At 47.9% G+C, this 15,580-nt stretch overlaps 8 non-coding genes across 8 annotated transcripts; all 8 read left to right on the plus strand.

Annotated features, from left to right (window-relative positions):
• Positions 1-609: 609 nt before the first annotated feature.
• Positions 610-681, plus strand: trnae-cuc. The gene has a single exon. It is a non-coding gene; the product is annotated as a tRNA-Glu (tRNA).
• Positions 682-1,262: 581 nt separating this feature from the next.
• On the plus strand, positions 1,263-1,344 carry trnas-aga. The gene has a single exon. It is a non-coding gene; the product is annotated as a tRNA-Ser (tRNA).
• Positions 1,345-3,410: 2,066 nt separating this feature from the next.
• trnae-cuc lies at positions 3,411-3,482 on the plus strand. The gene has a single exon. It is a non-coding gene; the product is annotated as a tRNA-Glu (tRNA).
• Positions 3,483-4,062: 580 nt separating this feature from the next.
• On the plus strand, positions 4,063-4,144 carry trnas-aga. Its single transcript has one exon. It is a non-coding gene; the product is annotated as a tRNA-Ser (tRNA).
• A 3,562-nt stretch (positions 4,145-7,706) lies between these two features.
• trnae-cuc lies at positions 7,707-7,778 on the plus strand. Its single transcript has one exon. It is a non-coding gene; the product is annotated as a tRNA-Glu (tRNA).
• A 579-nt stretch (positions 7,779-8,357) lies between these two features.
• trnas-aga lies at positions 8,358-8,439 on the plus strand. Its single transcript has one exon. It is a non-coding gene; the product is annotated as a tRNA-Ser (tRNA).
• A 3,568-nt stretch (positions 8,440-12,007) lies between these two features.
• On the plus strand, positions 12,008-12,079 carry trnae-cuc. Its single transcript has one exon. It is a non-coding gene; the product is annotated as a tRNA-Glu (tRNA).
• A 580-nt stretch (positions 12,080-12,659) lies between these two features.
• Positions 12,660-12,741, plus strand: trnas-aga. The gene has a single exon. It is a non-coding gene; the product is annotated as a tRNA-Ser (tRNA).
• The last annotated feature ends 2,839 nt before the right edge of the window (positions 12,742-15,580 follow it).

Raw genomic sequence — 15,580 nt, forward strand, 5'->3', positions numbered from 1 at the left:
CCACCTCTTTAAGGAATACCTTGGATAGGATAAGTAATCCTTCTCACCCCCCTTTAAGATTTAGATGCACTATTGTAAAGTGACTGTTCTACTGGATGTCATAAGGTGAATGCACCAATTTGTAAGTCGCTCTGGATAAGAGCGTCTGCTAAATGACTTAAATGTAAATGTAAATGTACATTTTTCCAGTTTGCCTACACAGCAGGATTATGAAGGATGCTGAAAACACAAGGTCAATATGCGGCAAGGAGATGTGAAGAAAATTCTTTACCTGGAAGTACAAGTGTCTCCTGGCAGCACCTGTAGGAGAGCAGAACCAGGAGGGGCAGGTTCACCTCAGAGTGACAGGTGATTGTGTTATATTCTCATTGTGTGCTTGTTTTAGTATGTAAACAAACTGTATACTGCATGTGGATGTTTTAAATTGGACCCCCAGAGAGTTCCTCTGTGCTGATATATACTCTTTTAAAGTTTCCAGTGTTGCTCAAGGATTTGTGTATTATTTTTTCATTTGCAGGTTGCCTGTACAATAAGTCCACAGACCAATCAGAAAACAATACCATCCTAGTTATTTCCATTGTGGACCTTCGACATGAGCTAAACAACTGGTCCCTGGTGGTCTAGTGGTTAGGATTCGGCGCTCTCACCGCCGCGGCCCGGGTTCGATTCCCGGTCAGGGAACATAATGTTTTTCTTTGCTCTGAACAGATTTTCTCTGTACGAACAGTTTTCACCAATGTTCTCTTCATAATACTATGATAATGTTAAATCAGTGTAGGCTGCTGGGGGGAGGACGGCTCATAGACGAAAAACCAGATTGCATACCAGAGAGAATACTATAGACATCAAGAAAGCCAGTCAATTGATTATTGACAAGTTTTCCAACACTTTTGATGAACGAGGAAAAATAGAAATAGGCCTATAACAGTTAGGATCAGCTTGATCTCCCCCTTTGGCGATATACCACAATCCCCCGAGGTACCTTATTGCTATTTTTATTTATTTATTATTTAACTAGGCAAATCAGTTAAGAACAAGTTCGTATTTTCAATGAAGGCCGACACCTGCCAAACCCGGATGACGCAGGGCCAATTGTGCGCTGCCCTCTGGGCCTATCAATCACTGCCGGTTGTGATACAGCCTGTAAAAAATGGTTACCAACGTAATTTGAGTTTTGCTAAAACATAGTATCAGTCAGTGTCTGATATATTTGTAATTTTATGTTGGCTATTACCGGTTTCAGGTTTTCAAACGTATCACTAGTTGTCGTGGCCGAGTGGTTAAGGCGATTGACTAGAAATCCATTGGGATCTTCCCGCGCAGGTTCGAATCCTGCCGACAATGTGATATTTTTCTCCTGTGATTGGTAATGCCCAGGCGTTTACATTGTATCATAGATAGCCAGTATCTGTTATTGTATCACTACACATAAATCGCTAGCTCCACGGTATCAATCTTTACCAACTTGAAATTAGGTTACGCCTGTCAATCAAGCACTCCTGTTCATGACAACAGTCAATAACTAATTAGTTGCAAACGCCAGCCTTCCTAAAATGCATTGTTATTTCATCAAGCATGTTAGCTAAATCACGTAGTTAGCTATGTAACGTTAGCTTGATCCAAATCAGTCAGGTTTCAAGACTAGTCATTCAACTGAGACTGCTCTTCTCTGTATCACGGAGGCGCTCCGCACTGCTAAAGCTAACTCTCTCTCCTCTGCTCTCATCCTTCTAGACCTATCGGCTGCCTTCGATACTGTGAACCATCAGATCCTCCTCTCCACCCTCTCCGAGTTGGGCATCTCCGGCGCGGCCCACGCTTGGATTGCGTCCTACCTGACAGGTCGCTCCTACCAGGTGGCGTGGCGAGAATCTGTCTCCTCACCACGCGCTCTCACCACTGGCGTCCCCCAGGGCTCTGTTCTAGGTCCTCTCCTATTCTCGCTATACACCAAGTCACTTGGCTCTGTCATAACCTCACATGGTCTCTCCTATCATTGCTATGCAGACGACACACAATTAATCTTCTCCTTTCCCCCTTCTGATGACCGGGTGGCGAATCGCATCTCTGCATGTCTGGGATGACGGATCACCACCTCAAGCTGAACCTCGGCAAGACGGAGCTGCTCTTCCTCCCGGGGAAGGACTGCCCGTTCCATGATCTCGCCATCACGGTTGACAACTCCATTGTGTCCTCCTCCCAGAGCGCTAAGAACCTTGGCGTGATCCTGGACAACACCCTGTCGTTCTCAACTAACATCAAGGCGGTGGCCCGTTCCTGTAGGTTCATGCTCTACAACATCCGCAGAGTACGACCCTGCCTCACACAGGAAGCGGCGCAGGTCCTAATCCAGGCACTTGTCATCTCCCGTCTGGATTACTGCAAATCGCTGTTGGCTGGGGTCCCTGCCTGTGCCATTAAACCCCTACAACTCATCCAGAACGCCGCAGCCCGTCTGGTGTTCAACCTTCCCAAGTTCTCTCACGTCACCCCGCTCCTCCGCTCTCTCCACTGGCTTCCAGTTGAAGCTCGCATCCGCTACAAGACCATGGTGCTTGCCTACGGAGCTGTGAGGGGAACGGCACCTCAGTACCTCCAGGCTCTGATCAGGCCCTACACCCAAACAAGGGCACTGCGTTCATCCACCTCTGGCCTGCTCGCCTCCCTACCACTGAGGAAGTACAGTTCCCGCTCAGCCCAGTCAAAACTGTTCGCTGCTCTGGCCCCCAATGGTGGAACAAACTCCCTCACGACGCCAGGACAGCGGAGTCAATCACCACCTTCCGGAGACACCTGAAACCCCACCTCTTTAAGGAATACCTTGGATAGGATAAGTAATCCTTCTCACCCCCCTTTAAGATTTAGATGCACTATTGTAAAGTGACTGTTCTACTGGATGTCATAAGGTGAATGCACCAATTTGTAAGTCGCTCTGGATAAGAGCGTCTGCTAAATGACTTAAATGTAAATGTAAATGTACATTTTTCCAGTTTGCCTACACAGCAGGATTATGAAGGATGCTGAAAACACAAGGTCAATATGCGGCAAGGAGATGTGAAGAAAATTCTTTACCTGGAAGTACAAGTGTCTCCTGGCAGCACCTGTAGGAGAGCAGAACCAGGAGGGGCAGGTTCACCTCAGAGTGACAGGTGATTGTGTTATATTCTCATTGTGTGCTTGTTTTAGTATGTAAACAAACTGTATACTGCATGTGGATGTTTTAAATTGGACCCCCAGAGAGTTCCTCTGTGCTGATATATACTCTTTTAAAGTTTCCAGTGTTGCTCAAGGATTTGTGTATTATTTTTTCATTTGCAGGTTGCCTGTACAATAAGTCCACAGACCAATCAGAAAACAATACCATCCTAGTTATTTCCATTGTGGACCTTCGACATGAGCTAAACAACTGGTCCCTGGTGGTCTAGTGGTTAGGATTCGGCGCTCTCACCGCCGCGGCCCGGGTTCGATTCCCGGTCAGGGAACATAATGTTTTTCTTTGCTCTGAACAGATTTTCTCTGTACGAACAGTTTTCACCAATGTTCTCTTCATAATACTATGATAATGTTAAATCAGTGTAGGCTGCTGGGGGGAGGACGGCTCATAGACGAAAAACCAGATTGCATACCAGAGAGAATACTATAGACATCAAGAAAGCCAGTCAATTGATTATTGACAAGTTTTCCAACACTTTTGATGAACGAGGAAAAATAGAAATAGGCCTATAACAGTTAGGATCAGCTTGATCTCCCCCTTTGGCGATATACCACAATCCCCGAGGTACCTTATTGCTATTTTTATTTATTTATTATTTAACTAGGCAAATCAGTTAAGAACAAGTTCGTATTTTCAATGAAGGCCGACACCTGCCAAACCCGGATGACGCAGGGCCAATTGTGCGCTGCCCTCTGGGCCTATCAATCACTGCCGGTTGTGATACAGCCTGTAAAAAATGGTTACCAACGTAATTTGAGTTTTGCTAAAACATAGTATCAGTCAGTGTCTGATATATTTGTAATTTTATGTTGGCTATTACCGGTTTCAGGTTTTCAAACGTATCACTAGTTGTCGTGGCCGAGTGGTTAAGGCGATTGACTAGAAATCCATTGGGATCTTCCCGCGCAGGTTCGAATCCTGCCGACAATGTGATATTTTTCTCCTGTGATTGGTAATGCCCAGGCGTTTACATTGTATCATAGATAGCCAGTATCTGTTATTGTATCACTACACATAAATCGCTAGCTCCACGGTATCAATCTTTACCAACTTGAAATTAGGTTACGCCTGTCAATCAAGCACTCCTGTTCATGACAACAGTCAATAACTAATTAGTTGCAAACGCCAGCCTTCCTAAAATGCATTGTTATTTCATCAAGCATGTTAGCTAAATCACGTAGTTAGCTATGTAACGTTAGCTTGCTAAAACTGTTCCTCGCTTCACACCGTCAGCACCACTGACGATACACCCAGAAAACGGACAGAGAAGATATAGATGCCCTTCTTGAGGACATACTTGACGATGATTTCGATTCCCTTGCGCTATACGTGAGTAAATAACCTTAGCTACATCGCCATGCATTGTTGAATGCAGTTTTTTGTTGTTGTTTCTAACAGCATCTACTGTCCAGTAGTAGTAGCTAGCTAAAGTTAGCTGTCTGGATATCACACGGGTGTATTAGCTAGCTATAATGAGATAAAGATGAGGCTATGTTTGATTGTTTTTAGCCTGTTTCCAAATGAAAGGTTGCTATCATTTTTGTCCTTCTGCATTAGCTAACGTTACATTGCAAAAGGGCCGGCTAGCAACTTACCTTGGCTTACTGCATTCGCATAACAGGAAGTCTCCTTGTGGAGTGCAACAAGAGGCAGGTCGTTATTACGTTGGACTAGTTAACTGCAAGGTTGCAAGAATGGATACCCGAGCTGACAAGGTGAAAATCTGTCGTTCTGCAACTTGGTCCTGGACTTCCTAACGGGCCGCCCCCAGGTGGTGAGGGTAGGAAACAACATCTCCACCCCGCTGATCCTCAACACTGGGGCCCCACAAGGGTGTGCTCTCTGCCCTCTCCTGTACTCCCTGTTCATTAACATTGCTAACCATGTGTATGTGACAAATCAAATTTGATTTGATTTGTTGACCAAAGTCGACACTCTCATTGACCTCTATCTTTTTTTTTCGTAAGGGCCGCCCATCAAGGTTCGTTTTGACATTTGCCTTCCATTTTTCTAGAACAGGGCTCCGGGCAGCCGAGCGGAAATGGAGGAAAACTCGCCTCCCTGCGGACCTGGCATCCTTTCACTCCCTCCTCTCTACATTTTCCTCCCCTGTCCCTGCTGCTAAAGCCATTTTCTACCACTCTAAATTCCAAGCATCTGCCTCTAACCCTAGGAAGCTCTTTGCTACCTTCTCCTCCCTCCTGAATCCCCCCCCTCCTCCCTCTCTGCAGATGACTTCGTCAACCATTTTGAAAAGAAGGTCGACGACATCCGATCCTCGTTTGCTAAGTCAAACGGCACCGCTGGTTCTGCTCACACTGCCCTACCCTGTGCTCTGACCTCTTTCTCCCCTCTCTCTCCAGATGAAATCTCGCGTCTTGTGACGGCCGGCCGCCCAACAACCTGCCCGCTTGACCCTATCCCCTCGTCTCTTCTCCAGACCATTTCCGGAGACCTTCTCCCTTACCTCACCTCGCTCATCAACTCATCCCTGACCGTTGGCTACGTCCCTTCCGTCTTCAAGAGAGCGAGAGTTGCACCCCTTCTGAAAAAACCTACACTCGATCCCTCCGATGTCAACAACTACAGACCAGTATCCCTTCTTTCTTTTCTCTCCAAAACTCTTGAACGTGCCGTCCTTGGCCAGCTCTCCCGCTATCTCTCTCTGAATGACCTTCTTGATCCAAATCAGTCAGGTTTCAAGACTAGTCATTCAACTGAGACTGCTCTTCTCTGTATCACGGAGGCGCTCCGCACTGCTAAAGCTAACTCTCTCTCCTCTGCTCTCATCCTTCTAGACCTATCGGCTGCCTTCGATACTGTGAACCATCAGATCCTCCTCTCCACCCTCTCCGAGTTGGGCATCTCCGGCGCGGCCCACGCTTGGATTGCGTCCTACCTGACAGGTCGCTCCTACCAGGTGGCGTGGCGAGAATCTGTCTCCTCACCACGCGCTCTCACCACTGGTGTCCCCAGGGCTCTGTTCTAGGTCCTCTCCTATTCTCGCTATACACCAAGTCACTTGGCTCTGTCATAACCTCACATGGTCTCTCCTATCATTGCTATGCAGACGACACACAATTAATCTTCTCCTTTCCCCCTTCTGATGACCGGGTGGAGAATCACATCTCTGCATGTCTGGCAGACATATCAGTGTGGATGACGGATCACCACCTCAAGCTGAACCTCGGCAAGACGGAGCTGCTCTTCCTCCCGGGGAAGGACTGCCCGTTCCATGATCTCGCCATCACGGTTGACAACTCCATTGTGTCCTCCTCCCAGAGCGCTAAGAACCTTGGCGTGATCCTGGACAACACCCTGTCGTTCTCAACTAACATCAAGGCGGTGGCCCGTTCCTGTAGGTTCATGCCCTACAACATCCGCAGAGTACGACCCTGCCTCACACAGGAAGCGGCGCAGGTCCTAATCCAGGCACTTGTCATCTCCCGTCTGGATTACTGCAACTCACTGTTGGCTGGGATCCCTGCCTGTGCCATTAAACCCCTACAACTCATCCAGAACGCCGCAGCCCGTCTGGTGTTCAACCTTCCCAAGTTCTCTCACGTCACCCCGCTCCTCCGCTCTCTCCACTGGCTTCCAGTTGAAGCTCGCATCCGCTACAAGACCATGGTGCTTGCCTACGGAGCTGTGAGGGGAACGGCACCTCAGTACCTCCAGGCTCTGATCAGGCCCTACACCCAAACAAGGGCACTGCGTTCATCCACCTCTGGCCTGCTCGCCTCCCTACCACTGAGGAAGTACAGTTCCCGCTCAGCCCAGTCAAAACTGTTCGCTGCTCTGGCCCCCCAATGGTGGAACAAACTCCCTCACGACGCCAGGACAGCGGAGTCAATCACCACCTTCCGGAGACACCTGAAACCCCACCTCTTTAAGGAATACCTTGGATAGGATAAGTAATCCTTCTCACCCCCCCCCTTTAAGATTTAGATGCACTATTGTAAAGTGACTGTTCTACTGGATGTCATAAGGTGAATGCACCAATTTGTAAGTCGCTCTGGATAAGAGCGTCTGCTAAATGACTTAAATGTAAATGTAAATGTACATTTTTCCAGTTTGCCTACACAGCAGGATTATGAAGGATGCTGAAAACACAAGGTCAATATGCGGCAAGGAGATGTGAAGAAAATTCTTTACCTGGAAGTACAAGTGTCTCCTGGCAGCACCTGTAGGAGAGCAGAACCAGGAGGGGCAGGTTCACCTCAGAGTGACAGGTGACTGTGTTATATTCTCATTGTGTGCTTGTTTTAGTATGTAAACAAACTGTATACTGCATGTGGATGTTTTAAATTGGACCCCAGAGAGTTCCTCTGTGCTGATATATACTCTTTTAAAGTTTCCAGTGTTGCTCAAGGATTTGTGTATTATTTTTTCATTTGCAGGTTGCCTGTACAATAAGTCCACAGACCAATCAGAAAACAATACCATCCTAGTTCTTTCCATTGTGGACCTTCGACATGAGCTAACCAACTGGTCCCTGGTGGTCTAGTGGTTAGGATTCGGCGCTCTCACCGCCGCGGCCCGGGTTCGATTCCCGGTCAGGGAACATAATGTTTTTCTTTGCTCTGAACAGATTTTCTCTGTACGAACAGTTTTCACCAATGTTCTCTTCATAATACTATGATAATGTTAAATCAGTGTAGGCTGCTGGGGGGAGGACGGCTCATAGACGAAAAACCAGATTGCATACCAGAGAGAATACTATAGACATCAAGAAAGCCAGTCAATTGATTATTGACAAGTTTTCCAACACTTTTGATGAACGAGGAAAAATAGAAATAGGCCTATAACAGTTAGGATCAGCTTGATCTCCCCTTTGGCGATATACCACAATCCCCCGAGGTGCCTTATTGCTATTTTTATTTATTTATTATTTAACTAGGCAAATCAGTTAAGAACAAGTTCGTATTTTCAATGAAGGCCGACACCTGCCAAACCCGGATGACGCAGGGCCAATTGTGCGCTGCCCTCTGGGCCTATCAATCACTGCCGGTTGTGATACAGCCTGTAAAAAATGGTTACCAACGTAATTTGAGTTTTGCTAAAACATAATATCAGTCAGTGTCTGATATATTTGTAATTTTATGTTGGCTATTACCGGTTTCAGTTTTCAAACGTATCAGTAGTTGTCGTGGCCGAGTGGTTAAGGCGATGGACTAGAAATCCATTGGGATCTTCCCGCGCAGGTTCGAATCCTGCCGACAACGTGATATTTTTCTCCTGTGATTGGTAATGCCCAGGCGTTTACATTGTATCATAGATAGCCAGTATCTGTTATTGTATCACTACACATAAATCGCTAGCTCCACGGTATCAATCTTTACCAACTTGAAATTAGGTTACGCCTGTCAATCAAGCACTCCTGTTCATGACAACAGTCAATAACTAATTAGTTGCAAACGCCAGCCTTCCTAAAATGCATTGTTATTTCATCAAGCATGTTAGCTAAATCACGTAGTTAGCTATGTAACGTTAGCTTGCTAAAACTGTTCCTCGCTTCACACCGTCAGCACCACTGACGATACACCCAGAAAAACGGACAGAGAAGATATAGATGCCCTTCTTGAGGACATACTTGACGATGATTTCGATTCCCTTGCGCTATACGTGAGTAAATAACCTTAGCTACATCGCCATGCATTGTTGAATGCAGTTTTTTGTTGTTGTTTCTAACAGCATCTACTGTCCAGTAGTAGTAGCTAGCTAAAGTTAGCTGTCTGGATATCACACGGGTGTATTAGCTAGCTATAATGAGATAAAGATGAGGCTATGTTTGATTGTTTTTAGCCTGTTTCCAAATGAAAGGTTGCTATCATTTTTGTCCTTCTGCATTAGCTAACGTTACATTGCAAAAGGGCCGGCTAGCAACTTACCTTGGCTTACTGCATTCGCATAACAGGAAGTCTCCTTGTGGAGTGCAACAAGAGGCAGGTCGTTATTACGTTGGACTAGTTAACTGCAAGGTTGCAAGAATGGATACCCGAGCTGACAAGGTGAAAATCTGTCGTTCTGCAACTTGGTCCTGGACTTCCTAACGGGCCGCCCCCAGGTGGTGAGGGTAGGAAACAACATCTCCACCCCGCTGATCCTCAACACTGGGGCCCCACAAGGGTGTGCTCTCTGCCCTCTCCTGTACTCCCTGTTCATTAACATTGCTAACCATGTGTATGTGACAAATCAAATTTGATTTGATTTGTTGACCAAAGTCGACACTCTCATTGACCTCTATCTTTTTTTCGTAAGGGCCGCCCATCAAGGTTCGTTTTGACATTTGCCTTCCATTTTTCTAGAACAGGGCTCCGGGCAGCCGAGCGGAAATGGAGGAAAACTCGCCTCCCTGCGGACCTGGCATCCTTTCACTCCCTCCTCTCTACATTTTCCTCCCCTGTCCCTGCTGCTAAAGCCATTTTCTACCACTCTAAATTCCAAGCATCTGCCTCTAACCCTAGGAAGCTCTTTGCTACCTTCTCCTCCCTCCTGAATCCCCCCCCCCCCCCTCCTCCCTCTCTGCAGATGACTTCGTCAACCATTTTGAAAAGAAGGTCGACGACATCCGATCCTCGTTTGCTAAGTCAAACGGCACCGCTGGTTCTGCTCACACTGCCCTACCCTGTGCTCTGACCTCTTTCTCCCCTCTCTCTCCAGATGAAATCTCGCGTCTTGTGACGGCCGGCCGCCCAACAACCTGCCCGCTTGACCCTATCCCCTCGTCTCTTCTCCAGACCATTTCCGGAGACCTTCTCCCTTACCTCACCTCGCTCATCAACTCATCCCTGACCGTTGGCTACGTCCCTTCCGTCTTCAAGAGAGCGAGAGTTGCACCCCTTCTGAAAAAACCTACACTCGATCCCTCCGATGTCAACAACTACAGACCAGTATCCCTTCTTTCTTTTCTCTCCAAAACTCTTGAACGTGCCGTCCTTGGCCAGCTCTCCCGCTATCTCTCTCTGAATGACCTTCTTGATCCAAATCAGTCAGGTTTCAAGACTAGTCATTCAACTGAGACTGCTCTTCTCTGTATCACGGAGGCGCTCCGCACTGCTAAAGCTAACTCTCTCTCCTCTGCTCTCATCCTTCTAGACCTATCGGCTGCCTTCGATACTGTGAACCATCAGATCCTCCTCTCCACCCTCTCCGAGTTGGGCATCTCCGGCGCGGCCCACGCTTGGATTGCGTCCTACCTGACAGGTCGCTCCTACCAGGTGGCGTGGCGAGAATCTGTCTCCTCACCACGCGCTCTCACCACTGGTGTCCCCAGGGCTCTGTTCTAGGTCCTCTCCTATTCTCGCTATACACCAAGTCACTTGGCTCTGTCATAACCTCACATGGTCTCTCCTATCATTGCTATGCAGACGACACACAATTAATCTTCTCCTTTCCCCCTTCTGATGACCGGGTGGCGAATCACATCTCTGCATGTCTGGCAGACATATCAGTGTGGATGACGGATCACCACCTCAAGCTGAACCTCGGCAAGACGGAGCTGCTCTTCCTCCCGGGGAAGGACTGCCCGTTCCATGATCTCGCCATCACGGTTGACAACTCCATTGTGTCCTCCTCCCAGAGCGCTAAGAACCTTGGCGTGATCCTGGACAACACCCTGTCGTTCTCAACTAACATCAAGGCGGTGGCCCGTTCCTGTAGGTTCATGCCCTACAACATCCGCAGAGTACGACCCTGCCTCACACAGGAAGCGGCGCAGGTCCTAATCCAGGCACTTGTCATCTCCCGTCTGGATTACTGCAACTCACTGTTGGCTGGGATCCCTGCCTGTGCCATTAAACCCCTACAACTCATCCAGAACGCCGCAGCCCGTCTGGTGTTCAACCTTCCCAAGTTCTCTCACGTCACCCCGCTCCTCCGCTCTCTCCACTGGCTTCCAGTTGAAGCTCGCATCCGCTACAAGACCATGGTGCTTGCCTACGGAGCTGTGAGGGGAACGGCACCTCAGTACCTCCAGGCTCTGATCAGGCCCTACACCCAAACAAGGGCACTGCGTTCATCCACCTCTGGCCTGCTCGCCTCCCTACCACTGAGGAAGTACAGTTCCCGCTCAGCCCAGTCAAAACTGTTCGCTGCTCTGGCCCCCCAATGGTGGAACAAACTCCCTCACGACGCCAGGACAGCGGAGTCAATCACCACCTTCCGGAGACACCTGAAACCCCACCTCTTTAAGGAATACCTTGGATAGGATAAGTAATCCTTCTCACCCCCCCCCTTTAAGATTTAGATGCACTATTGTAAAGTGACTGTTCTACTGGATGTCATAAGGTGAATGCACCAATTTGTAAGTCGCTCTGGATAAGAGCGTCTGCTAAATGACTTAAATGTAAATGTAAATGTACATTTTTCCAGTTTGCCTACACAGCAGGATTATGAAGGATGCTGAAAACACAAGGTCAATATGCGGCAAGGAGATGTGAAGAAAATTCTTTACCTGGAAGTACAAGTGTCTCCTGGCAGCACCTGTAGGAGAGCAGAACCAGGAGGGGCAGGTTCACCTCAGAGTGACAGGTGACTGTGTTATATTCTCATTGTGTGCTTGTTTTAGTATGTAAACAAACTGTATACTGCATGTGGATGTTTTAAATTGGACCCCCAGAGAGTTCCTCTGTGCTGATATATACTCTTTTAAAGTTTCCAGTGTTGCTCAAGGATTTGTGTATTATTTTTTCATTTGCAGGTTGCCTGTACAATAAGTCCACAGACCAATCAGAAAACAATACCATCCTAGTTCTTTCCATTGTGGACCTTCGACATGAGCTAACCAACTGGTCCCTGGTGGTCTAGTGGTTAGGATTCGGCGCTCTCACCGCCGCGGCCCGGGTTCGATTCCCGGTCAGGGAACATAATGTTTTTCTTTGCTCTGAACAGATTTTCTCTGTACGAACAGTTTTCACCAATGTTCTCTTCATAATACTATGATAATGTTAAATCAGTGTAGGCTGCTGGGGGGAGGACGGCTCATAGACGAAAAACCAGATTGCATACCAGAGAGAATACTATAGACATCAAGAAAGCCAGTCAATTGATTATTGACAAGTTTTCCAACACTTTTGATGAACGAGGAAAAATAGAAATAGGCCTATAACAGTTAGGATCAGCTTGATCTCCCCCTTTGGCGATATACCACAATCCCCGAGGTGCCTTATTGCTATTTTTATTTATTTATTATTTAACTAGGCAAATCAGTTAAGAACAAGTTCGTATTTTCAATGAAGGCCGACACCTGCCAAACCCGGATGACGCAGGGCCAATTGTGCGCTGCCCTCTGGGCCTATCAATCACTGCCGGTTGTGATACAGCCTGTAAAAAATGGTTACCAACGTAATTTGAGTTTTGCTAAAACATAGTATCAGTCAGTGTCTGATATATTTGTAATTTTATGTTGGCTATTACCGGTTTCAGGTTTTCAAACGTATCACTAGTTGTCGTGGCCGAGTGGTTAAGGCGATTGACTAGAAATCCATTGGGATCTTCCCGCGCAGGTTCGAATCCTGCCGACAATGTGATATTTTTCTCCTGTGATTGGTAATGCCCAGGCGTTTACATTGTATCATAGATAGCCAGTATCTGTTATTGTATCACTACACATAAATCGCTAGCTCCACAGTATCAATCTTTACCAACTTGAAATTAGGTTACGCCTGTCAATCAAGCACTCCTGTTCATGACAACAGTCAATAACTAATTAGTTGCAAACGCCAGCCTTCCTAAAATGCATTGTTATTTCATCAAGCATGTTAGCTAAATCACGTAGTTAGCTATGTAACGTTAGCTTGCTAAAACTGTTCCTCGCTTCACACCGTCAGCACCACTGACGATACACCCAGAAAAACGGACAGAGAAGATATAGATGCCCTTCTTGAGGACATACTTGACGATGATTTCGATTCCCTTGCGCTATACGTGAGTAAATAACCTTAGCTACATCGCCATGCATTGTTGAATGCAGTTTTTTGTTGTTGTTTCTAACAGCATCTACTGTCCAGTAGTAGTAGCTAGCTAAAGTTAGCTGTCTGGATATCACACGGGTGTATTAGCTAGCTATAATGAGATAAAGATGAGGCTATGTTTGATTGTTTTTAGCCTGTTTCCAAATGAAAGGTTGCTATCATTTTTGTCCTTCTGCATTAGCTAACGTTACATTGCAAAAGGGCCGGCTAGCAACTTACCTTGGCTTACTGCATTCGCATAACAGGAAGTCTCCTTGTGGAGTGCAACAAGAGGCAGGTCGTTATTACGTTGGACTAGTTAACTGCAAGGTTGCAAGAATGGATACCCGAGCTGACAAGGTGAAAATCTGTCGTTCTGCAACTTGGTCCTGGACTTCCTAACGGGCCGCCCCAGGTGGTGAGGGTAGGAAACAACATCTCCACCCCGCTGATCCTCAACACTGGGGCCCCACAAGGGTGTGCTCTCTGCCCTCTCCTGTACTCCCTGTTCATTAACATTGCTAACCATGTGTATGTGACAAATCAAATTTGATTTGATTTGTTGACCAAAGTCGACACTCTCATTGACCTCTATCTTTTTTTTTTCGTAAGGGCCGCCCATCAAGGTTCGTTTTGACATTTGCCTTCCATTTTTCTAGAACAGGGCTCCGGGCAGCCGAGCGGAAATGGAGGAAAACTCGCCTCCCTGCGGACCTGGCATCCTTTCACTCCCTCCTCTCTACATTTTCCTCCCCTGTCCCTGCTGCTAAAGCCATTTTCTACCACTCTAAATTCCAAGCATCTGCCTCTAACCCTAGGAAGCTCTTTGCTACCTTCTCCTCCCTCCTGAATCCCCCCTCCTCCCTCTCTGCAGATGACTTCGTCAACCATTTTGAAAAGAAGGTCGACGACATCCGATCCTCGTTTGCTAAGTCAAACGGCACCGCTGGTTCTGCTCACACTGCCCTACCCTGTGCTCTGACCTCTTTCTCCCCTCTCTCTCAGATGAAATCTCGCGTCTTGTGACGGCCGGCCGCCCAACAACCTGCCCGCTTGACCCTATCCCCTCGTCTCTTCTCCAGACCATTTCCGGAGACCTTCTCCCTTACCTCACCTCGCTCATCAACTCATCCCTGACCGTTGGCTACGTCCCTTCCGTCTTCAAGAGAGCGAGAGTTGCACCCCTTCTGAAAAAACCTACACTCGATCCCTCCGATGTCAACAACTACAGACCAGTATCCCTTCTTTCTTTTCTCTCCAAAACTCTTGAACGTGCCGTCCTTGGCCAGCTCTCCCGCTATCTCTCTCTGAATGACCTTCTTGATCCAAATCAGTCAGGTTTCAAGACTAGTCATTCAACTGAGACTGCTCTTCTCTGTATCACGGAGGCGCTCCGCACTGCTAAAGCTAACTCTCTCTCCTCTGCTCTCATCCTTCTAGACCTATCGGCTGCCTTCGATACTGTGAACCATCAGATCCTCCTCTCCACCCTCTCCGAGTTGGGCATCTCCGGCGCGGCCCACGCTTGGATTGCGTCCTACCTGACAGGTCGCTCCTACCAGGTGGCGTGGCGAGAATCTGTCTCCTCACCACGCGCTCTCACCACTGGTGTCCCACAGGGCTCTGTTCTAGGTCCTCTCCTAATCTCGCTATACACCAAGTCACTTGGCTCTGTCATAACCTCACATGGTCTCTCCTATCATTGCTATGCAGACGACACACAATTGATCTTCTCCTTTCCCCCTTCTGATGACCGGGTGGCGAATCACATCTCTGCATGTCTGGCAGACATATCAGTGTGGATGACGGATCACCACCTCAAGCTGAACCTCGGCAAGACGGAGCTGCTCTTCCTCCCGGGGAAGGACTGCCCGTTCCATGATCTCGCCATCACGGTTGACAACTCCATTGTGTCCTCCTCCCAGAGCGCTAAGAACCTTGGCGTGATCCTGGACAACACCCTGTCGTTCTCAACTAACATCAAGGCGGTGGCCCGTTCCTGTAGGTTCATGCCCTACAACATCCGCAGAGTACGACCCTGCCTCACACAGGAAGCGGCGCAGGTCCTAATCCAGGCACTTGTCATCTCCCGTCTGGATTACTGCAAATCGCTGTTGGCTGGGGTCCCTGCCTGTGCCATTAAACCCCTACAACTCATCCAGAACGCCGCAGCCCGTCTGGTGTTCAACCTTCCCAAGTTCTCTCACGTCACCCCGCTCCTCCGCTCTCTCCACTGGCTTCCAGTTGAAGCTCGCATCCGCTACAAGACCATGGTGCTTGCCTACGGAGCTGTGAGGGGAACGGCACCTCAGTACCTCCAGGCTCTGATCAGGCCCTACACCCAAACAAGGGCACTGCGTTCATCCACCTCTGGCCTGCTCGCCTCCCTACCACTGAGGAAGTACAGTTCCCG

Source organism: Oncorhynchus gorbuscha, linkage group LG15 (assembly GCF_021184085.1).
Source record: "Oncorhynchus gorbuscha isolate QuinsamMale2020 ecotype Even-year linkage group LG15, OgorEven_v1.0, whole genome shotgun sequence".
NCBI lineage: Eukaryota > Metazoa > Chordata > Actinopteri > Salmoniformes > Salmonidae > Oncorhynchus > Oncorhynchus gorbuscha.